We start from the raw sequence: 25199 nt of genomic DNA, 5'->3' as shown, positions 1-25199 counted from the left end.
AATTCACTCTGTAATCTCTTGCATAAAAAGACAGTAAACAGCACCTGCCAGAGCACTGTAGCACTAAGAGCCATCAAATGTGTATTCACTTCACTATGCAAAACAACAGTGAAAGAGTTAATAAAAGCTGAATACATTACAAGATTACAAAGGTTTTTATTTATTAGGGGATAGGGAGGGTATGGAATATATGGGATGAAACATTAATAACCTCTTCATTCTGTCAGACTGACCTGTTGCTTTGGAACTACTCTTTTAGTCCCACAGGGACTGTGAAACTGTGTTTTGGTGGTCTATAGGAGAGGTTCGACTTGGCAAATGTAGTGGTAAATGATGTCATTGAATGCATACCATATGTATCAAGAATCAGTGAATGCTATTCTCACTGCCGTGCACAGGCATATGTAAGTGTTGGAATGGAAAAATCATTTTTATAAAAATACAGAGAAGTAAAACAAGAATGTTCTGTCCTGAGCCTGATCAAATCACCAGTAGCTGCCAAGTATGAATACTCCATGTAAGGGTTTCTCTTCTTCATTCTCCAGCTTCCGGCCTTTTGTTGGCTCTTAAAGTAGTCCATTCTGAAGGCCTTATTCAGCATGTTCTTTCTATTGATATGATATGAACACCAAATGAAAGTTCCATTTTCTCCATTAAAGTAAAGCTGGGGGAGTTTTTTAGTGTGCGTGGTTTGCAGCAGATGGAAATGATTAATTGATTCAGCTAACTTGCCAAATTGTTCTCCTTTTCCCAGTAGAACTGGGTTATCTGAGAGATTCGTACTGCTAATCATTGTTCCACTCATTAATATATCAGAAAGGATATAATTGTTGTGTTTTAATTATTCTCATTACTGTTATTTAAGACATTATGCTGTAATGGTACATAATGGATATGTCAAGTAAATAAAACAATTGATTCCTGTTAGGAATTTATAGCTTACAAGATAGAAGAATATATGGAGATGCAAAAATGTGAATACCCAGTTATTTTACTCTTAAATTTTTATAAGCAAGTCACAGTGTCCTTAGTAAAAGTCTAATGTCATTTTTAAGCTTGAATATATGCCATTTTAATATCTTGAACTTTTTTTTTAAAGATTTTATTTATTCACTCATGAGAGACACAGAGACAGAGAGAGAGATAGGCAGAGACATAGGCAGAGGGAGGAGCAGGCTCCATGCAGGGAGCCCGACATGGGATTTGATCCCAAGTCTCCAGGATCATGCCCTGGACTAAAGGCAGCGTTAAACCGCTGAGCAGAACTCTTTTTTTTTTTTTTAAATTTTTATTTATTTATGATAGTCACAGAGAGAGAGAGAGGCAGAGACACAGGCAGAGGGAGAAGCAGGCTCCATGCACCGGGAGCCCGATGTGGGATTCGATCCCGGGTCTCCAGGATCGCGCCCTGGGCCAAAGGCAGGCAGGCACCAAACCGCTGCGCCACCCAGGGATCCCCAGAACTCTTATATTATATATAAAGACTACTTCATATAACAAACAGTATGATCTTAATTATATATAAAAAAGCCATATTTGTGCATTATATAGGGCATTAGATTTTTTCTGTATATGTACACTTACATATATACATGAATGTATGTGTGTGTATAGACATAATATGTTTTAATTCTTTTTAGTATGTTTTAATTTTTATAAAATTCAGAAACCCTTTGAAATGAACATTTTCTTGACTATTTTACTTATTAGTGTATCAAGAGATTTTCTCATGTCATTAAAATGTTTTTAGAAGTCTCATTTTTAGTGGCACCTGGGTGGTGCAGCAGTTGAGCATCTGCCTTTGGCTGAGGTCATGATCCTGGGGTCTTGAGATTGAGTACGGCATCAGGCTCCCAACAAGAACCTGCTTCTTCCTCTGCCTATGTCTCTGCGTCTTTCTCTGTGTCTCTCAGGAATACATAAATCTTTAAAAAAAAAATCTCTTTTAGAAATATTTGAGTTTTTGCTTTAAAAAGAAAATGCTGTTTTGGACTAGAAAAAATCAATGTATCCTTCTATTTCAACTTTAAAGTAACCAAGGAAGCAGTGGGTGGGATTAAATAGTGAGGTGGCTGAAGCTATTACTTGACACATTAACTCTAACACTGGACCTTTTCATTTTATATCAGGGCATGACTACTATAGGGAAAATGCAGGAGCTACTATCTTCCTGACTTTGTATCAGAAATTTAAAGTGTGGATTGGGTAATAACCACTACTTAGTGTGTTTGTTCAGAGCATGAATATAAAGAAAAAATTTCGAGGTGAAAATATTGAAAAAAGAAGTGCAGAATGCCAAATTTATATGAAGTACTCTTTTTCTGGCAGCCCGGGTGGCTCAGCAGTTTATTTATTTATTTATTTTTAAAAATTTTTTTTTTAATTTTTTACTTATTTATGATAGGCACACAGTGAGAGAGAGAGAGGCAGAGACACAGGCAGAGGGAGAAGCAGGCTCCATGCACCGGAAGCCCGACGTGGGATTCGATCCCGGGTCTCCAGGATCGCGCCCTGGGCCAAAGGCAGGCGCCAAACCGCTGCGCCACCCAGGGATCCCGGCTCAGCAGTTTAGTGCTGCCTTCAGCCCAGGGTGTGATCCTGGAGACCTGGGATCAAGTCCCATGTCGGGCTCCCTGCATGGAGCTTCTCCCTTTCCCTGTGTCTCTGCCTCTCCCTCTCTCTCTCTGTGTCTCTCATGAATAAATAAATAAAATCTTAAAAAAAAAAAGAAATACTTTTTTTTAGTTAAAACGTTTTATTATGGGGATGCCTGGTGGCTCAGCAGTTGAGCATCTGCCTTTGGCTCCAGATGTGATCCTGGAGTTCCAGGATCAAGTCCCACATTGGGCTCCTTGGGGGAGCCTGCTTCTCCCTCTGCCTATGTCTCTGCCTTCTCTCTGTGTCTCTCATAAATAAGTAAATAAATAAAATCTTTTAATTAGCAATAATCACACCTTATTGGCTACGATACTGCCCTGCACAAAACTATAAATACAATCTTTTTTAAAAAAAGTTTTATTATGGAAAATTTCAAACATATACAGAAGTGGGGAGCATAGCATAATGAATCTATATAAAACTTTAAAAATTATCAGCTCATAGACAATCTTATTTCACCTTTACATCACCCTAGTCTTCCCACTGGATTTTCTTGAAGCAAATAACAGACATTTATATGTATGTAATGTCTGTCTGTATGTATGCATGTTAGGAAAGCATTTTTTATTAAGAGCATGTTTTCCTTCGGAGCTGGGAATGGACAACCCCAGAGGTTGACTGTTACTAAGTATGAGTCAAGTATCAGGAAAATTTTATGATGGAGGGAAACTGTAAAATCCATTTAGCAAACATTCCCTGAATACTTATTATGTTTAAATGCTGCACTAGGTCCTGAGGATGCAGATTTTTAAGTAAGCTCTGTACTCAATGAGGGGCCTGAACTCATGACCCTGAGATTGAGAGTCTCATGCTCTACTGACTGAGCTAGCCAGACACCTCTGAGGATACAGAATTAAAAGACATTGATTATGCCTTCAAAGAGTTCACTTTTTAGAAAGAGATACAGATAAACACTATATAATACAATATAGCAAGTGTTGAGTTTATATAGATATGTATACTCTTATGTGTGTTTGAGAATATGTGTATGTGGGATAAGTGTATATACATACATTATTATACATGTATACATACATGCATATAGGCATATATATACATATTCATACATATATAGGACCTATGTATCTGAAAGAAGTATGTAACCCAAGGTATAAGATTACATATGATTAATGATTACCCTTTGTGCATTTAGTTTTTAGTTGCTTACATACAATTTTTTAAAAGTTTTTTTGTGAAGACAGCAGAAAGAGATTACATTAACCCCTAGAACTGGTTAGTGAACAATTGCTAAAAAGCATTAGATTTGGACCCCAATCCCAACTACCTCATTAGACATCTTTTCACTCATTCTTTGTGCTCCAAACACACTTGCCTAATTTCAGTTTCTAAATATAACAATACTCTTTCTCCCTCAGAACTACTGCCCATGCTGCTCCCTCCACCTGGAACACTTCCCACACCTCCTCCACTTTCTTCAGAATTCAGAATTTTGTATTTATTTCACAGCTGAGAGGGAAAATAGTTTTTTTCCTTTATCATATTCATGATCAGATTACTATAGAACACAGGAAAAGAAATGTATATTGTATTAATGCCAGGTTTTTATTAAAGATCAAAGTCCGTAAATGTAGCAAATATAACAAATTATTGATTTACATGAGTCTATTGACTTAAGTATAGTTGTGAGTGAATTGGAGAAGCTCATCTTTCCACTATTGATCCACACTTTAACTGGTGTATTTGGTCGTGAGGCTGGCTCCACAGAAAATTCTTCTTTCTGAGGCATGAATTACAGTGGGCCTGCCAGGCTTTCATGTGAGATGGACAATTATTATGAAACTGGCAATCGTTAGATCAGTGCTTGGAATCTGTCACAGGCTGCTACTGACTGGAACTAATGACTACTTATTAATTTTTGTCAGATAGTTCCATTATTTATTAGCATCTTGATAATCTGTAAGATTTTAAAGACTTTAGCTAATACTGTTAAGATCTAGCTAATGACGGCATTAGCTATAATGCAATGTGAAATATCATTGTTGAAAATAATAATAGATTCACATTTTTTATACAAATTTTAAGGTTTAGTTTACCATAAATCCCAATAACTCTGTAGGGTAGTCTTTTCATTATCATCATTTCATAGGTATGGAAATTGAAGCCAGTGATATTAAGTGACCTTTTCAAATTTACTTATTAAGTTGTAAAGCTAGGATTCAAACTCATTTATTTATCAACAAATACTCATTTTGAATCTGCTTGTAAAAGGCACCAGGAATAAAGTTGTGAACACTTATGGCACTTACATCCTAAGGGAGAGCCAAATATTAAGCTAATCAATCACAGGATTAATTATTTAATTATAATTGTGATTAATGGTATAAAGGAGTATAACACAAAATGAGAGCGTACAATGCAAAATGAGAGCATATAACCAGGAAGACCTGACCTAGTCTGGAATCCTCTGGAGAAATATTTCATCTGAATTCTGAAGAAAGTGGAGGAGGTGTGGGAAGTGTTCCAGGTGGAGGGAGCAGCATGGGCAGTAGTTCTGAGGGAGAAAGAGTATTGTTATATTTAGAAACTGAAATTAGGCAAGTGTGTTTGGAGCACAAAGAATGAGTGAAAAGATGTCTAATGAGGTAGTTGGGATTGGGGTCCAAATCTAATGCTTTTTAGCAAAAAGTTCAACAAATTTCTTAGTGCCTATCATCCATGAGGCAGTGTGTGATGCCACAAGCCAGCTGTAGACTTTTACAGGTACTTTTATGATATTACATGGTCAGTTTTTATTAATAACATGTATACCCAAACTAGGATATGTTTGCTTTTATCGTTTAAAACCAAGGGTTTAGAGGATTAATGCCTTTCCTCTGACTTTCTTAAGAATTGAAGATGATCTGCATCATCCAAAATTTCTGCAATGACAGCCTTATTTTCACAATCTTGTAGGAAACTCTTTAGAAGGACTTTTGGGTACTTGTTTTTACATTTTTTTTCTAATTTCTTCAGAAAGGAGTCTGCATGATTTCTGTTGTGGTGCCAGGCAGTAAGTGATATTTAGCGGTACTGAAATAAGTTGATGAAAATTTTCCGAACTGCAATTCTCTCAGGTGCAGGGATAATGGGGGTTAGGCTACACTCAACAGATTCTGGTGCTCCACTGCAGAAACAGCAGTTCCTCTCTAACTGATTATTATCAGATGGATTTTTAAGGCTTTAGTTACAGACCATCACCAAAAATAGTAATTCCGTTCTATTTCATTTGGGAAATATGTATGAGAGCACATATTAACTATGTAAGTCTTAAAAAATTTGGTGAAAAACATAATGCTTTTACAGATACTAGAGAAAGCTTTTAGTAATAATAAGCTCTTCGACTTAAAACGTCAGAACATACTATAAAACCCAAAACTTGGGATCCCTGGGTGGCGCAGCGGTTTGGCGCCTGCCTTTGGCCCAGGGCGCGATCCTGGAGACCCAGGATCGAATCCCACGTCGGGCTCCCGGTGCATGGAGCCTGCTTCTCCCTCTACCTATGTCTCTGCCTCTCTCTCTCTCTCTCTCTCTCTCTCTCTGTGTGTGTGACTATCATAAATAAATAAAAATTAAAAAAAAAAAAACCCAAAACTTAATGACATTTTAAAAATTCATTGCGTGAAAAGAGAACAGATATAAAAAAGCAAAGAAGAGGGGATCCCTGGGTGGCTCAGTGGTTTGGCACCTGTCTTCGGCCCAGGGCATGATCCTGGAGTCCTGGGATTGAGTCCCACATCGGGCTCCCTGCATGGAGCCTGCTTCTCTTTCTGCCTGTGTCCTTGCCCCCCCTCCCACTCTCTGTCTCTCAAGAATAAATGAATAAAATCTTAAAAAAAAAAAGCAAAGAAGTGATGATTTCAAAAAATATATTTTTTCAGTATTGCATGGATTATGTAAAACAAAAAATAGCACAATGAGAAGATTCTTAACTCATCTTACCTATTGCATTCTCATGAAAATAACTTTTGAAATTTTCTTGGGAAAGAATTCAGTAAATTCTAATTCATTTAAAAAAAATATGGAACAACAAATAGATTTATTCAAAAATATTTAGGGACGCCCGGGTGGCTCAGTGGTTTAGCGCCACCTTCGGCCCAGGGCCTGATCTTGGAGACCCGGGATCGGGTCCCACATCGGGCTCCCTGCATTGAGCCTGCTTCTCCCTCTGCCTGTGTCTCTGCCTCTCTCTGTGTCTCTCTCATGAATAAATAAATAAAATCTTAAAAAAAAATAAAAAGATTTATTCAAGCTTCTAGCAAAGCTCTTGAAGGAGACCTTGTTAAGAAGTAGAATAGAGGGGTGGAGTCTGGGTGGCTTAGTTGGCTAAGCATCTGATTTTTGATCTCAGCTCAGGTCTTGATCTCAGGGTGGTGAACTCAAGCCCTGTGTTGGGCTCCATGCTGGGTATGGAGCCTACTTTAAAAAAAAAAGAATAGGAATAAATATATATTTTAAGCTGACTTGTCAGATCTGTAGTACAGCTATTCTGAGGTTCAAAATTTGCAGTGTCTTTATAGGAGTATACAATATAAGCTTTATGTGTTTTGAAGTAACATTCTGATCTTATGTTTATTTTTTTTTAATTTATTTTTTATTGGTGTTCAATTTACTAACATACAGAATAACCCCCAGTGCCCGTCACCCATTCACTCCCACCCCCCGCCCTCCTCCCCTTCTACCACCCCTAGTTCGTTTCCCAGAGTTAGCAGTCTTTACGTTCTGTCTCCCTTTCTGATATTTCCCACACATTTCTTCTCCCTTCCCTTATATTCCCTTTCACTATTATTTATATTCCCCAAATGAATGAGAACATACAATGTTTGTCCTTCTCCGACTGACTTACTTCACTCAGCATAATACCCTCCAGTTCCATCCACGTTGAAGCAAATGGTGGGTATTTGTCATTTCTAATAGCTGAGTAATATTCCATTGTATACATAAACCACATCTTCTTTATCCATTCATCTTTCGTTGGACACGAGGCTCCTTCTACAGTTTGGCTATCGTGGCCATTGCTGCTATAAACATCGGGGTGCAGGTGTCCCGGCATTTCATTGCATTTGTATCTTTGGGGTAAATCCCCAACAGTGCAATTGCTGGGTCGTAGGGCAGGTCTATTTTTAACTGTTTGAGGAACCTCCACACAGTTTTCCAGAGTGGCCGCACCAGTTCACATTCCCACCAACAGTGTATGAGGGATCCCTTTTCTCCGCATCCTCTCCAACATTTGTTGTTTCCTGCCTTGTTAATTTTCCCCATTCTCACTGGTGTGAGGTGGTATCTCATTGTGGTTTTGATTTGTATTTCCCTGATGGCAAGTGATGCAGAGCATTTTCTCATGTGCTTGTTGGCCATGTCTATGTCTTCCTCTGTGAGATTTCTGTTCATGTCTTTTGCCCATTTCATGATTGGATTGTTTGTTTCTTTGGTGTTGAGTTTAATAAGTTCTTTATAGATCTTGGAAACTAGCCCTTTATCTGATATGTCATTTGCAAATATCTTCTCCCATTCTGTAGATTGTCTTTGAGTTTTGTTGACTGTATCCTTTGCTGTGCAAAAGCTTCTTATCTTGATGAAGTCCCAATAGTTCATTTTTGCTTTTGTTTCTTTTGCCTTCGTGGATGTATCTTGCAAGAAGTTACTATGGCCGAGTTCAAAAAGGGTGTTGCCTGTGTTCTTCTCTAGGATTTTGATGGAATCTTGTCTCACATTTAGATCTTTCATCCATTTTGAGTTTATCTTTGTGTATGGTGAAAGAGAGTGGTCTAGTTTCATTCTTCTGCATGTGGATGTCCAATTTTCCCAGCACCATTTATTGAAGAGACTCTTATGTTTATTTTGTTTCCTTATTACATCAGTTAGAGCATTCTGCAATTAAAAAAAAAATCCCATCTTCTCTCTATTCCCACTGCCACAGCCATAGTTATGACCCACATTAACTTAAAATCCCATTTTGTTTATATATAATATACACAGAGAAAAGTGCAAAATCATGATCATACAAGACTGAACATACCCATATAACCACCAATCATTGATGAATGAAATATTACCAATGTCTTAAAAGCACCTCTTCTTGCTCTCTCCCAATCATCTACTGCCTCACTCAATTTTAAAGGTAACTACTGTCCTAATATCTAACATCATAGATTTTAACCTTCTTTATTTTTTATTTTTAAAAGATTTTTTTTTTTGAAGTAATCTCTAAACCCAGTGTGAGGCTCAAACTCACAACCCCAAGATCAGGAGTCACATGCTTCACAGACCGAACCAGCCAGGTGCTGTGACCCTCTTTCAAATGGAATCCAACCATACACATTCTTGAGGGGCTTCTGAGTGTTTTGACTCCTTTAGCTCCACAGTCTGCCTGTGAGATTGACTTACGTTGCATGTGACTGTAGTTTGTTGACTTTTATTGCTGTATATACAACTTACTTTTCCATTCTGTTGTTGTTTAATACTTGGGTTGTTACTAGGTTTTGGTTATTATGAATAATGAATGATGCTGTGATCATTTTGGGGAATATATTTGAATGCATTTGTATACACATTTCTGTTGGCTATACCTGAGATTGTAATTACTGGGTCATAAGGTAAGTGTATGTTCAATTATATAGGTAATGCCAAATAGTTGTACCAGTTTGAACTCTCACAAGCAGTTTATGAGACTTCAAGATTTTTCACATTTTTACTGACATTTGGTATTTTCAGGCCATTTAATTTTAGTCATTTTGGTGATTGTGTAGTGACATCTCATTATGGCTTCATTTATGTTTCCTTCATGATTAATGAAGTTGAGCACCCTTTTTTTACTGGCCATTTGGATATCACAATTTGTGAAGTGCCTATTGAAGTTTCTTGTTGATTTGGGGCCATGGGGGTTTGGGGTTGTGACTTTTTCTTACTGATTTGTATAAAAAACTATTTATAATCTGAATACAAACTCTTGGTTAAAATATGCATTGCACATATTTTCTTCCACTCTGTGATTTGCCTTTGCCATTGTATTTTTCTAATGATGTCTCTTGATAAACAGAAGTTCTTAATTTTAATGTAGTTCAGTGTACCATTCTTTTTCCTTATGGCAATTCTTTCATATCTTTATTCACATTCATCAAGGTAATGAAGATGTTCTTTATATTCTAAAAGGTTTATTATTTTATATTTATATTCATAATTTACCTGAATTGATTTTATGTAAATGTTAAGAGGTAGGGGTACAGTTTTATGTTTTTCTCAGGGTGGATAGTATGAAGTCTTTCAATCCATAAACATGGGATGTCTTTTTATTTGTGTCATCTTCAGTTTCTTTCAGCAATACTTAATAGTTTTTATTGTGTGGGTCTTTTGCCTCCTTGGTTAAATTTACTTCTAAGTATTCTTTTTGATACTAAATGGGATGTTTATGGGATTGTTTTTTATTTTTATCTTAAAGATTTAATTAATTTATTCTTGAGAGAGACAGAAAGAGAGACAGACAAAGACACAGGCAGAGGGAGAAGCAGGCTTCCTGCAAGGAGCCCAATGTGGGACTCGATCCCAGATCTCAGGATCATGCCCTGAGCTGATGGCAGATGCTCAACCGTTGAGCCACCCAGGCATCCCAGGATTGTTTTTTATTTGGATTGTTCATTGTTAATATACAGAAGCACATTGATTTTTGTATGTTGATCTTGTATCCTGCAACTTTGCTGAATTTGTTTATTAATTCTTTTTTTTTTTTTAAGATTTTATTTATTTAGTCATGAGAGATAGAGACACAGCAGAGGGAGAAGCAGGCTCCATGCAGGGAGCCGGACGTGGGACTTGATCCCAGGTATCCAGGATTAGGCCCTGGGCTGAAGGCGGTGCTAAACTGCTGAGCCACCCGGGCTGCCCTGTTTATTAGTTCTAACATTTTTTTAACATATGGAATCTTTATGGGTTTTCTGTGTATAAGATTATGTCATCTGTGAACAGAGATAATTTTACATTTGAATCTATCTTATTCTTTTTCTTGCCTTATTGCTCTGGCTAGGACTTCAAGTACCATGTTGAATGGAGGTGGTGAGAGTGGGCAACCTTGCCTTGTTCCTGATCTTAGAGGGAAAGCTTTCAATTTTTATCAAGTGTGATATTAGTTGTGGGCTGTTCACATATAGCCTTTATAATGTGAGGTAGTTTCCTTCTACTCTAGTTTGTTGAGATGTTTTTGTTTTTGTTTTTTATCATGAACAGGTGTTGAATTTTGTCAAGTGGTATTCTGCATCATTTGCATGTTCATGTGGCTTTTGTCCTTTATTCTGCTAATGTGTTTTATTACACTGACTGATTTTTGTATATTGAACCACTCTCATACTCCAGGGATAAGTCCCACTTGGTTGTGGTGTATAATCTTTTAAATGTATTATTGAATTCAATTTGCTAGTATTTTATTGAGTATTTTTACATCTATGGCCTATAGTTTTTTTGTAGTATTTTTATCTGGCTGTGGTATCAGGGTAATGCTGGTCTTATCACCTGAGTTGGAAGTGTTCTCTCTTCAATTTTTTGAAAAAAAATGGGAGAGGTTTGCTATTAGTTCTTCTTTAAATGTTTGTTAGATTTCTTCATTGAAACTTTTGCTTTTGGGGAAGTTTTGATTGCCAATTCAATCTTACTACTTATAGTTTTGTTTAGATTTTTTATTTCTTTGTGATTCAATCTTGATAGGTTGTATGTTTCTAGGAATTTATCCAATTTGTTAGCATATTATAATCATTTTATTTTGCAGCATCAGTTATAATGTCTTCTCTTTCATTTCTGTTTATAGGTTTTTGAGTCTTCTCTTTTTTTCTTAGTCTAAGAATAAAGGATTTGTTAGTTTTGTTGATTTCTTAAAAATTGACTCTTTTATCGAATTTTACTTTTGTTTTTCCTTTAGCTATACATTTAATTTCCTTCTTTCTGCTAACATTGGATTTAGTTTGTTCCTTTTTTTCCTAGTCCTTTGAAGTATAAAGTTAAGTTGTTTATAAGACCTTTCTTATTTTTAAATTTAAATGTTTATGGCAGTAAACCTCTGTCTACCACATCCCATACATTTTGGTAGGTTGTATTTTCATTTGCATTTTTAAAGAAATTTTCTAATTTTTCTGATGATTTCTCCTTTGATCCATTACCATTCTTTTTAATTTTAGTTATTCTTTTGGGTGTGTAATGTGGTTTTAAAAAAATTATTTATTTGAGAGAGAGAGAGAGTGCACATACCAGAGGGGGTGGGGAAGATGGAGAGAATCTTGAAGCAGACTTGTCCATGAGCAGGAAGCCCATCACTGGGTTCTATATAATGACCCATGAGATCACAGCCTGAGCTGAAACCAAGAGTCAGATACTCAACCAATTGAGTAATAATGTTTCATTGTGATTTTAAATTTCCATTTCCCTGATCAATTAATAATGTTATACATCTTTTTCTGTGCTTATTGGCTATTAGTATGTCTACTTTTATAAAATATCTGTTCAAATTTTTTTAAAAATTTTTTTTATTTTATTTATGATAGGCACACAGTGAGAGAGAGAGAGAGGCAGAGACACAGGCAGAGGGAGAAGCAGGCTCCATGCACCGGGAGCCCGACGTGGGATTCGATCCCGGGTCTCCAGGATCGCGCCCTGGGCCAAAGGCAGGCGCTAAACCGCTGCGCCACCCAGGGATCCCTGTTCAAATTTTTTGCCTAATTTTTAATTGGGTTGCTTTCTTATTATTGAGTTATGTATATATTTTGGATATAAATCCTTCAGGCATATGCATTGAGAATATTTTTTCCTAGTCTGTAGTTTGCATTTTGATTTTCTTTTTTTTTAAGATTTTATTTATTTATTCATGAGAGACACAGAAATAGAGGCAGAGACATAGGCAGAGGGAGAAGCAGGCTCCCTACAGGGACCCTGATGTGGGACTCAATCCTAGGACCTTGGGATCATGACCTGAGCCAAAGGCAGGTGCTCAACCACTGAGCCACCCAGGTGTCCTGTATTTTGATTTTCTTAATGGCATTTTTCAAAGAATAGAAGTTTTAAATTTTAGTGAAGTCTAATTTATGACTTTTTTATGATGCATGCTTTTTGTATTATGTCTAGGAAATATTTGTGTATTCAAAGACTGTGAATATCTTCTAGAGTTTTATAGTTTTAGCTTTTATACATGGCCTATGGTCAACTTTGAGTTACTTTTTATGTATGATGTAAGGTAAGAGTTTGAGGTACATTTTTTTTCTATATAGATACCAAGTTGTTAAATGAAAGACCATCTTTTTCATCATTGAATTAACTTGCTAATTTTGTTGAAAATGAGTTAACTATGTACTTGGGTCTGTTTTCAGGATTTTTTATTCTGTTCTTCATTTATACACGTATCACAACAATATCACACTGTCTTGGTTACCATCTCTTTATAGTAAGTCTTAAAGTGAGTCCTCTGACTTTGTTCTTTTTAAAAACTATTTTGGCTATTCTAGGTCCTTTGCATTTCTTTTTTTTTTAATTTATTTATGATAGTCAGAGAGAGAGAGAGAGAGAGAGAGAGAGAGGCAGAGACATAGGCAGAGGGAGAAGCAGGCTCCATGCACTGGGAGCCTGATGTGGGATTCGATCCTGGGTCTCTGGGATCGCGCCCTGGGCCAAAGGTAGGCGCCAAACCGTTGCGCCACCCAGGGATCCTCGGGTCCTTTGCATTTCTATATAAGTTTTTGAATCAGCTTGTTAGGTTCTACAAAACCCTAGCTAGCATTTTAATTGGTTTACATTGACTCTATAGATAAATTTAGTGAGGAGTGGCATCTTCACAATAGTGGATATTCCAATCCAGGGCATGGTACATACTCCATTTATGTAGAGCTTTCTTAAGTTTTCATCAGCATGGCATCTTCTGTGATCTGACTGCTGTTAAAATCTTCAGCCCCAATTCTTGCTACTCCTTGCCTTTAAGTTGTTTTTCCATGAACACTGAACTATTCAGTTTCCTTCACACACCATGTCATTTTATGCTTTGAGATTCAGATGATTTCTTTACCTGAAACACTTTACATATCACATCTTCATATGATTAATAATAGGCCCAGAGTCAGACAGCCTGAGTTTGAATCCATCTAAAGATTTAATATAGTACCTATCTCATGTTAGTTGTTCAATAAATGTTAGCTTTTATAATGCTTATATTTCCTGTGTCCACTAGATTGTAAAATCCTTGAGAACAGTGACCACTGTTATTTCTTTACTGGTATATCTAATGCCTAATAAAATGCTTGGCAGGTAGTAGATACTCTACAAATGTTTATTTTATCAGTTTTGCAGAAGTCTAGAAATAGATGCTGAGGAATATTTTCTGAATTGTTCAAATTTCATACCAGGAAGAGATATTCCTCTGGCCCCTGAGGTTTTATCAAATAAGATACCCTGTTTTTTAGTATGGTACTGGCACAAAAACAGACACCTAGATCAATGGAACAGAATAGAGAGCCCAGAAATAAACTCATACTTATATGGTCAAGTAACCTACAACAGAGGAAGTAAGAATATGCAATGAGGAAATGTCTTTCCCCATTGCAATGCTATGGTGCTGGGAAAATTGGACAGCTACATGCAGAAGAATGAAACAGGACCACTTTCTTATACCACACACAAAAATAGACTCAAAATGGATTAAATACCTAATTGTGAGACCCAAAGCCATAAAACCCAAAGCCTTTCCAAAAAGGAAACATAGGCAGGCAGTAATTTCTTTGACATTGACCCTAGAATTATTATATATATTATAGTGTTATATTACTCAGCCATAAAAAGAATGAGATCTTGCCGTTGCAACCACATGGATGGACCTAAGAGGGTATAATGCTAAATGAAATAAGTCAGATAGAGATAGACAAATACCATATGATTTCACTATGTGGAATTTAAGAAACAAAACAAATTAACAAACAAAAAATAAAAGGCAAAAAAGAGTCTTAAATCCAGAGAACAAACTGATGGTTGCCAAAAAAAAGGAGGTGGGTGGAGGGATGGGTGAAATTGATAAACAGGATAGGAGTACACTTATTGTGATATAATGGATTGAATTGTTGAATCATTATATAGTACACCTGAAAATAATATAATACTGTATGTTAATTATACTTTAATAAAAAATAGATATTCTGTTTTTCAAATTTGTAGTTAAGGCAAGTGTAATGGAGGGATGGATGTGATTTTTATTCCAACACAGAGTGCAGTACCTCACGTGATCTGTTTCTAATTTCTCTTCCTCTTATCTCATTTTGTGAAATTGTTAACTAAATTGTTAACTAATATTCTTTGTACGGCTTTATGAAACTCAAGTTAGCAGAAATATGTAGAAGATTGTTACTGCTAACAAAGAGAAATTATTACTGCTAATGAAAATGATGGGATTATTGATATAAGAAATTGTCTATTATAAATGTTGAGGTTTCTGCATATTGTAGACATTAATGTAATTAGCTGTGTCCTAGTAAGATTATATAGTAATCAAAAGATAAAACTAATCTGAATATTAAGGATCAGTTGGACCTACATTAGACTACTTCTATCATCATTTTGTAATCTTCTGTTTGTAATGATGGATCCTTCTATGAGAAAAGTATTTTTGAAAGATTATTACATGAATTCTTCCTGTTTTATGAGCAAGCTCGAGAAAGCCATATGGACATAATGGTTAAAATAAATTATCTTAACCACACTGACAGTGACATTCTATTTTTTTTTATTTTTTATTTTATTTATTTATGATAGGCACACAGTGAGAGAGAGAGAGAGGCAGAGACATAGGCAGAGGGAGAAGCAGGCTCCATGCACCTGGAGCCCGACGTGGGATTTGATCCCGGGTCTCCAGGATCGTGCCCTGGGCCAAAGGCAGGCACTAAACCGCTGCGCCACCCAGGGATCCCGACAGTGGCATTCTAACAGTAAAATGTATGAATGGATGATATCAGACAAGTGCTGGAGCTGTCAGCTCATGAGAGGTTTTTGTTTTTGTTTTGTCTTGTTTTAAGCAGACTCCATGCCCCGTGTCATGACCCTGAGATCAAGACCTGGGCTGAATTAATAATAATAATAATAAGAGTCAGACACTTAACTGACAGAGCTACCCAGGTGCCTCTTATGATAGTCTTCTGGTTGAGGTGATGATGGTTCCTTCTTGGAGACTTCTCTCACTTTTGCAGATTCTCCAAATTATTTAATATTAGCATACCAATTGAAGAAATATTTATTTAGTACTTATTATTTATATTGTTTAGAAGAATGCTAGAATTAAAGTATATTATTATTATCAGCTTCATTGAGATGTAAGTAACAAAATTGTAAGGAATTTGAATCCATAGTGATTTGATATATGTATGCATTGTGAATGGGTTCCCCCCCATTTAGTTAATATATTCATCACTTCATGTATATATTTTTGATGAGAACATTTACATTCTACTCTCTTAGCTAATTTTAGTTACATAATACAGTGTCATCAATCGTAGTCACTATGTTTTTACATTAGATCCTCAGGTCCTACTCATCTTATAGCTGGAAGTTTGTACCCTTTTACCACCCCTTCCTATTTCACCACCCTCTAGCCCTTGGCAACCTCTTCTTTACTCACTGTTTCTTTGAGTTTGACTTTTTTCCCCAATTTTATATATGTAAGTGATACTATGCAGAATTTGTCTTTCTCTGGCTGGTTTATTTCACTTAGCATAATGTCCTCAGAGTTTATTAATTTTGTCACAAATGGCAGGATTTCCTTCTTTCTCATGGGTGAACAATATTCATATATATATATATATATATATATATATCCCATTTCTCATGGGTGAACATATTCATATATATATATATATATGTATATATATATATTCCATTTCTTTTTTATCCATTCATCCCTTGATGGACACTTAAGGTTTTTCATTTTTTGGCTGTAGTGAATAATGTTGCAATGAACATGGGAGTGGAGATGTCTCTTCAATATCCTGCTTTTGTTTCCTTTGGATATATACCCAGAAGTGGGATTGCTGGATCATGTGGTAGTTCAGTTTTTACTCTTTTGAGGATTCTCCATACTGTTTTCCATAGTAGCTGCACCAACTTACATTTCCACCAATAGCATACAAGGATGTCCTTCTACATCATCATCAATACTAGATGTTATCTGTTATCTTTTTGGTAATAGCCATTCAAAGAGGTGTGAAATGATAGCTCATGGTTTTGATTTGTATTTTCCTGATTAGTGATGTTCAGCACCTTTTCATGTACCTGTTGGCTATCTGTATGTCATCTTTGGAACAATATCTATTTACTTTGCATATTTTAAAAATTATTTTATTTTTTAAAGATTATTTGAGAGACAGAGCATGAGCACCAGCGCAAGTAGGGGGAGGGACAGAGGGAGAGAATCTTCAAGCAGATTTCATGCTAAGTGTGGAGCCCAGTGTGAGACTTGATCTCATGACCCATGACCTGAGCCAAAACCAAGAGTTGGATGTGTAAATGACTGAGCCACACAGGTGCCCCTGGTTACTCTGCATATTATATTATATTGGTCTTTACTCTTGAGTTGTATGAGTTCTTTATATATTTTAGATATTAACCCATTATCAGATATATGATTTGCAAATAAATTCTTCTATTCAGTAGGTTGCCTTTTCATTTTGTTGATGGTTTCTTTTGCTTTGAAGAAACCTTTTAGTTTGAGACAGTCCCTAAAGGGTGTGTATGTGTGTATATTTTCCAGTTCCAACAATATGTGTACTTAATTTTTTCCAGGTTTATACATATAACATTGTGTAAGTTTAAGGTGCACAATGTGACGATTTGATATATACACATATTGTGAAATGATAAGATATATTTTAAAAAATTATGGTGTTGGGCCCACTGGTATGGCTAAAATGAAAAAAAAAAGGCAGACAGTAACAAATATTTGTGAGAATGTGGAAAAACCCACATTCTCATCATACACTGCTGGTAAGATTATAAAATGGTGCAGCCACTTTGGAAAATAGTTTGACAGGTCCTCAAAACATTAGAGAGTTACCGTATGACTCAGTGATTCTACTGCTGTGATGCACAAAAGTTATTGGAAAAATATTTACACAAAAACTTTTACAGGAACGTTTTTATAGCAGCACTATTCATAAAATCTAAAAATTAGAAACAACCCAAATACACATCAGCTGATGATTGGGTAGAAAAAAATGTGATATAGCCATATAATAGAATATTATTCAGCCATGAAAAGGAATGAAGTATTGATGTATGCTACAACATGAAAGCATTATTCTAAGTGAAAGAAACCAGAGCATATATTGTATTATTTCACTTATATGAAATTATCACAATATGCAAATCAGTAGAGAAAGACAGTAAATTACTGGTTTCCAGGGACCTAGGGGAGGCAGAACTGGGGAGTGACTACTAATGGATATGGAGTTTCTTTTTGGAGTGATGAAGATATTCTAAAACTGATTGTGGTGAAGGATGTACAACTCTGAGATTCTACTGACACACTGAATTGTATACTTTAAAAGGATGTATTTTATGGTGTGTGAATTAAATCTCAATAATGTTATTATTAAAAAAGTCGTGGTGCTGGAGTTTCCCTAATAGGCAATTTATTTTTTTTTATTTTAATTTTTTCCTAATAGGCAATTTAGAATTGCAATTTTAGGTTATTTTATCCATATATGCTGTCTTCTTAACCATATTTTAAGTTTTTTTTTTTAAGAATTTGTGCTTTATTTCTAGGGCCTAGCAATATCTCTCTATTATATTCTGTGTGTGTGTGTGTATACACATATATAAACACACATATGTATCATATATGTATTTGTGATTTTATTTGAGTCTTCTTTCTGTTTTTCTTAGTCTAGCTAAGATTTTGTCAGTTTTGTTGTTTTTTTTTTTTTTTGGAAAACCAACTCTTAGTTATGTTTTTCTGTTCTGTTTCATTTCTTTTTCTTTTATTTTTTTAAGATTTTATTTATTTGTTCATGAGAGACACAGAGAGAGAGACAGAGACACAGACAGAGGAGAAGCAGGCTCCAAGTAGGAAGCCTGATGTGGGACTTGATCCTGGGACTCCAGGATCATGCCCTGGGCCAAAGGCAGGGGCCAAACCACTGAGCCACCCAGGGATCCCCTAGAATTGTTTTTGCAGCATCCCACAGGTTTTTGTATGTTGTATTTCCATTTTCTTTTCTTTCAAGATTTTTTTTTTTTTTACTATTGGACTTGACTACAGAGAACTTACTAATAACTGTGACAGGAGCAGATTCAGTGGAGTGAGGGAGGTGAATCAGCCCATTCTTGTTTCATAAATGTAATATCTTTTTATTTCACAAAGGGTATAGTAGTAGTTTTGAAATTTTCTTCTTTATTTCTTCCAAGTTTCTTCTCCCTACTCTTTCCCTTCTTTCCTTCTATATTTTAAGTCTCTTTCTTTTCTTTTCTTTTTTTTAAATAGATTTTATTTATTTATTCATGAGAGACACAGAGAGAGAGAGAGAGAGAGAAGCAGAGACACAGGCAGAGGGAGAAGCAGGCTCCATGTAGGGAGCCCGATGTGGGACTCAATCCTGGGACTGGGACTCCGGGATCACACCCTGAGGCCTAAGGCAGACCCACCCAGGCATCGCAAGTCTCTATCTTTCATATTCAAATGCTTTTCTTAAATGTCAGATGGTCTTTGAACTTTGTGTAATATTTAATGGTAGGATGCATGCTGGTACTGGTTGACTGGCTGGGCTGTTTCTTTGGTAGGAATTACTAATGTCAGTCTTTCTAGGTCTTTTCTCTTGGGATTGTGAGATTGTATAATGAAGACTATTTCAATTTCTGGCCTGACGTGTACTCTTCTGACTGCCAGTGTTCTTCTTCTTTTTTTTTTTTTTTAAGGATTTATTTATTTATTTAGAGAGAGCAAGAGTGTGGGGGGCTGGCAGAGGGAGAGGGAGAGAGAGAGAATCTCAAGCAGGCTCCATGCTCTGTGGACCTCTGTTTCACAATACTGAAATCATGACCTGAGCAGAAATCAAGAGTTGCATGCTTTATTGAGCTACCCAGGTGCCCTGTGACTGCCAGTACTCTTGAAGTCAAGTTGAATAAGGAGGTTACAGAAGAATCTCAACATTCATCAAATAAACTTTAAATTAATTCTCATTTCATGTAGTATCCTAACTTGATTGTTCCTGGTGTCCCTTATATCAGAGACCCAATGGGGATGTCTGGGTGGCTCAGTGGTTTAGCGCCTGCCTTTGGCCCAGGGCATAATCCTGGAGTCCCGGGATCGAGTCTGCATTGGGCTCCCTGCATGGAGCCTGCTTCTCCCTCTGCCTATGTCTCTGGCCTCTCTCTCTCTCTGTGTCTCTCATGAATAAATAAATAAAAATTTAAAAAAGTCAATATCTGGGTAGCTGGAGATGTCTAACTGCTTTATAAACTTTTTATTATGAAAACTTTAGGTAAGGACAAGTAGAGAGCAGTTCTTAATGTATAGAACTAATTCATGACTGATCTTTTTATCTGTTATTTTGAAGCAATCTTCAACATCATTATTTCATTTACAAATATTTCAATATGTATTCATAAAGGCAAAAGACATTTTTAAAAAACAAAGAACAATACCACCATCATTGAACAAAAATATAATTAACAGTAATTTCTCATTATAGTCACATAGTTTAATCATTGTTCAGATTTTCCTCATTGTTTCATTAATGGTTCCCATTTCCACCCCATAGCATGTTTGACTCATGATCTAAATTAAGATCTACATATTGCTTGCTACATCTTATAAATTTCTTTTTTTTATTTAAAAAATTTTTTTTAAAATTTATTTATGATAGTCACAGAGAGAGAGAGAGAGAGAGAGAGAGAGAGAGGCAGAGACACAGGCAGAGGGAGAAGCAGGCTCCATGCAGAAGCCTGACGTGGGACTCGATCCCAGGTCTCCAGGATCACGCCCGGGACTGAAGGTGCACTAAGCCTCTGAGCCAGCCGGGCTGCTCACTAATGTCTTCTCTTTTGTGTTGTTAGGCACCGATGATCATTGCCTGGATCCTTAAATTAATTTGGGGTTACAAAGTGAAGATATTCTAATTTTATTCCATCTCTTTTCATTAACTAGAACTTCTATAAACCTATCTCCTGCCCTTCTCCAAGAAGCTTTTTGGTTCCTGTAGATGTGGTTTCTATAGAAAGGCAGGATGACTGTTTCTTTCCCTCATTCTCCTATTTTCACAGTAATGAATCAGTTCCTTCACATCCTCCAAAGGAGGCTAATAAATTATTGTTGCTGTTGTGGTTATTATTATTATTTCTTTTCCTCTTCCTCTTTCTCATCTTTCTCTTCCTCCTCTTCTTCCTCTTGTTGCATAAGGTGGAAGTTCTTGCAGTTTGTACCTGAGTGAGGGCTTTAAAGAGCAGAGTAGTGTACACACAGGGAGAGCAATGAAAACAACCCCATTACTTAAAGCCACAGTAACCTGGGGCTTGTGCTGCTATCATGTAACCTAGCCTTTGTTTGCTAACATGCTGTGAATGTAGACTAAGTTACTCAGAAGAATGTGGTACTAACATCCCTATTTAGACAGTTAAGAACAAAGAACTATAGATGATTGATTAAAAAAAATTTATGGCTATTTTAAATCCAAGCTTCAGTTCATGAAGGATGAAATTTTATAGTACTTTCAGGGTGAGATTTTGGAGGAATACATTCTTCACATCCTCGATACATATGGTTAAATCACAGGAAACAAATAAAGCTTTATTTTATTATTATTATTTTTAACAAAAACCAAGTTTTTTATTTGGTCATTTCTTGTATTTGAAGTATTCCTCGATAACATCCTTCGCCTGAGATTCTTTGCTATAGTCCTTAACCACCACGCAACTGCAACCAAAGACTACGGGGTTTTCCCTTTCTGTCAATTTTACAGAGGCCTACCCATTCCCCTAGTTTCTTATTGTCATCAACCTTGATTAGATTGATTTGGTGTTCAGCACATCCTCCACCAACTTGATATACATAGGCTCATCACAGTTGGATGCAAGTACACAAAGATGGGCTTGACGCTTGTCTAAGGCTTTGGCAGCTTTGTGAATTCCACGTGTTTCGCTGTTGTGGAAGAGGGCGGTCTCCAGCACCTCTTGAAAGCAGTATTAATGGCCGTAATATCTCCAGCAGCAGTGCCTTCCTCTGCCATGGGGGTGGATTATGAGTGTAGCCGAATCTTGCCTGCACCTGAGCCTCTGCCTCTGCGTGACTTGGCAGCGGCAGAGAAAGAGTAGAAATAAAGCTTTAAATTCTGACTTTGTCCTGGGATCGAGTCCCACATCAGGCTCCCTGCGTGGAGCCTGCCTCTCTCTCTGCCTATGTCTCTGCCTCTGTGTTTCTCATGAATAAATAAATAAAAATCTTTAAAAAAAAACAAATAGGGCAGCCCCAATGGCCCAGCGGTTTAGCACCGCCTTTGGCCCGGGGTGTGATCTTAGAGACCTGGGATCGAGTCCTGTATCAGGCTCCCTACATGGAGCCTGCTTCTCCCTCTGCCTGTGTCTCTGCCTCTCTCTCTCTCTCTCTCTCTCTGTGTTTCTCATAAATAAATAAAATCTTTAAAATTAATTAATCAATCAATCAATTAATTAATTATGACTTTGTGGAAGGGTAATTATCTTTTAATGTAGAGATAAAATATTGTTTTCTTTTTTAAAGAAAAGCAATATGCTTGGATGTTTAAATCTGTTGTATTGTTTTTGCTATCTCTCACTTATGGTGGCTTATTTCCTTAAATGGTTTAGTTGTTTGTTTGTTTATTTATTTATTTATTATTTTTTTCGAGAGAGAAGTGAGGAGAAGGCCAGAGGGAGGAGAGAGAGAGAATACTAAGCAGGCTCCACCCCCAGCCAACAGCTGGATGTGGGCTTGATCTCATAGCCCTGTGATTGTGACTTGAGCCAAGTCAAAGAGTCGGATGCTTAACTGACTGAGCCACCCAGGTGCCCAGTTTAGTAATTTTAAAAAACAATTCATTAGTACATATTTATTTAAACTTGATCTGTGAAATTCCTAAGGGCCTAAATTGGGGATTGTTTATTTCAGGAAGAATTTGCATTTCTTTCTGCCAGACAAAGGATTCTGTAGACCTGAGACTACTTTAGCATTATCCAAGAGTCTGCTTAATTTCTCAGAAGAAGATTCTCATTCAGTTCATCCAGATTTATTTTGTCTATATCCTCTATTTCAGCTCATTTTTCTTCTCTCCCCCTTAGCGCTTTCCCTTACTTATGTGCAAGGTGAAAAATACGTTAAAATAAAATTTTATAGCTTATCCTGGGTCTAGTTGTCTAATAGAGGAGGAATCTTTTTTGTTTGCCGTGACCAAAAGATCCTAGAAAAGTCATTATTTTTTAACAAAAATATTTTATTTATTTATTTGACACAGAGATAGAACACAAGCACGGGGAGCGGCAGAGGGAGAGAGGAAGACTCTCCACTCAGCAGGGAGCCTGAATGGGGCTCAGTCCCAGTATTCTGGTATCATGACCTGAACCAAAGGCAGATACTCAACTGACCCAGCCACCCAGGTGCCCCTAGAAAAGCCAACTTTTTAAAAATTTAATTTAATCTAATTTATTCATGAGAGACACAGAGAGAGGCAGAGACACAGGCAGGGGGAGAAGCAGGCTCCATGCAGGGAGCCCCATGTGGGACTTGATCCTGGGACCCCAGGATCATACCCCGAGCCAAAGGCAGATGCTCAACTGCTAAGCCACCCAGGCATCCCTAGAAAAGTCTTTTTTTTTTTTTTTTTTAAGATTTATTTATTTATTCATGGAAGTCAGACAGAGAGAGAGAGAGGCAGAGACACAGGCAGAGGGAGAAGCAGGCTCCATGCAGGGAGCCCGATGTGGGACTCGATCCCAGGACTCCAGGATCACGCCCTGGGCTGAAGGCAACGCCAAACTGCTGAGCCATCCGGGCTGCTCTAGAGAGTCATTCTTAAGACATCACATGTACTTAGAATACTATGTTCCATTGATAATAATGATACATTACATTCATATAATGCAGGTTTAAAGAATTTTCACATATCTTATTTATTTTCCATAGCAACAAAGTAAGGTTTTTATCTTAAAAACAAAGGTAGGCAAAAAAAAAAAAAAAAAAAAAAAAAAAAAGAAAGAAAGAAAGAAAGAAAAAAGTTAGGCATGTTTGTTATTAAAACTAATTATTTTCAAGAATGGGCAATTGGCTTTGTAAATCATAATCCAAGGAGGATATTTTGATTCTTACTTATAAAAATATCTCATTTGTTATAGTAACAACTATTCCATGCAGCAACAGAGAACATCCTTACAATGGATAAAGAAAAGAATATAAAACTGTATTTTTAATGATTATAATTATGTCAGGTACAATTCATATTACAATTACATAAGTATCAGAAATGGATTTGCCAAAAATAAAAGCACTCTATTGAAATTGTGGTATTGTGCAAATTTTATTCATTTTATTGTAGTGTTGTAGTGTTTTATTCAAAGGGAATTAATCTCCCAGTTTTTATTAAAGTATATACATTTGTACAGGGAAAGAAGTCTAAGATGGTGGGTTGTGTTCATTTATAGATCAAAGTCTTAACCATTATTATCTCTAGGTAGTGAGATTTCAAATGATTAAAAAATATTCTTAAAAAATAATTTTAAAAAAGATTTATTTATTTTAGAGATTGTGTGTGAGCAGGGGTGGGGCAGAGAGATAGAGAATCTCAAGTAGACTCCTTGCTGAGCATGGAGCCCCTCACAGGGGTGGATCTATGACTCTGAGATCATGACTTGAGCTGAAACCAAGAGTTGGATACTCAACCCACTTAGGCACCCCTTAAAAAATTATTATGATATTTTTATAATATTCAATTTTTAAAAATAATTTATTAATTTTATCATTATAAAAATGATAAAGATATTTTCATTTTGGAAAAGTGTCTTATGTGCTATAAAGTCTAGGCTTTGACTTAAAATTTTATTATTTAGTGGGGCTGAGGAAAATTTATGTATAAAGGAAAAAGAAATTTATAACAAATCTTTCCATAAGGCTTACCTCTGTCATAAAAGTACAGAAAAATTGAAGACTAAATTTCTCAAATGTTGAGTAAGAATCATTTGGCTTCAGAAGATCATATAGTATACTCAAATTTTTGAACATTTAACAGTAAAAATGAAGCATTTAAATAAATATTTTCCTGACTTATGTACTTTATTAGAGGAATTAACATTTACTAAGGTAAGAGCCAGGTAATTTATATACATGATGTTTAATGTCATAATCATCTCACAATGACCCAGTAGTGCTGGTGTATCCTTCATCTTTTATGTTTGCGAAAATTGAGAATCGAGAGATTAAACAAGTAGAGCAAGGTCATTTAACTGGAAATGGAAGAATTAGAATTTAAACCTAGTTTTGAAGGATTTGAAAGGCTTTGCTTGGTGTTCCCTGGGTGGCTCAGTGGTTTAGCACCTGCCTTTGG

The 25199-nt window shown here is 36.3% G+C and overlaps 1 protein-coding gene and 1 pseudogene across 2 annotated transcripts in view; one reads left to right on the top strand and one right to left on the bottom strand.

The window, feature by feature from the left end:
• The window catches only part of TTC28 (tetratricopeptide repeat domain 28), a 625508-nt gene that overhangs the window by 125843 nt on the left and 474466 nt on the right, over window positions 1–25199 (top strand). The gene's annotated exons all lie outside the window — the stretch shown is intronic.
• Window positions 21487–21878, bottom strand: LOC140619538 (small ribosomal subunit protein eS12-like; annotated as a pseudogene).

Source organism: Canis lupus, chromosome 27, assembly GCF_048164855.1.
Source record: "Canis lupus baileyi chromosome 27, mCanLup2.hap1, whole genome shotgun sequence".
NCBI classification, from domain to species: domain Eukaryota; kingdom Metazoa; phylum Chordata; class Mammalia; order Carnivora; family Canidae; genus Canis; species Canis lupus.
Note: the sequence above shows the minus strand (reverse complement) of the source record. Positions and strands in the feature narration are given on the sequence as shown.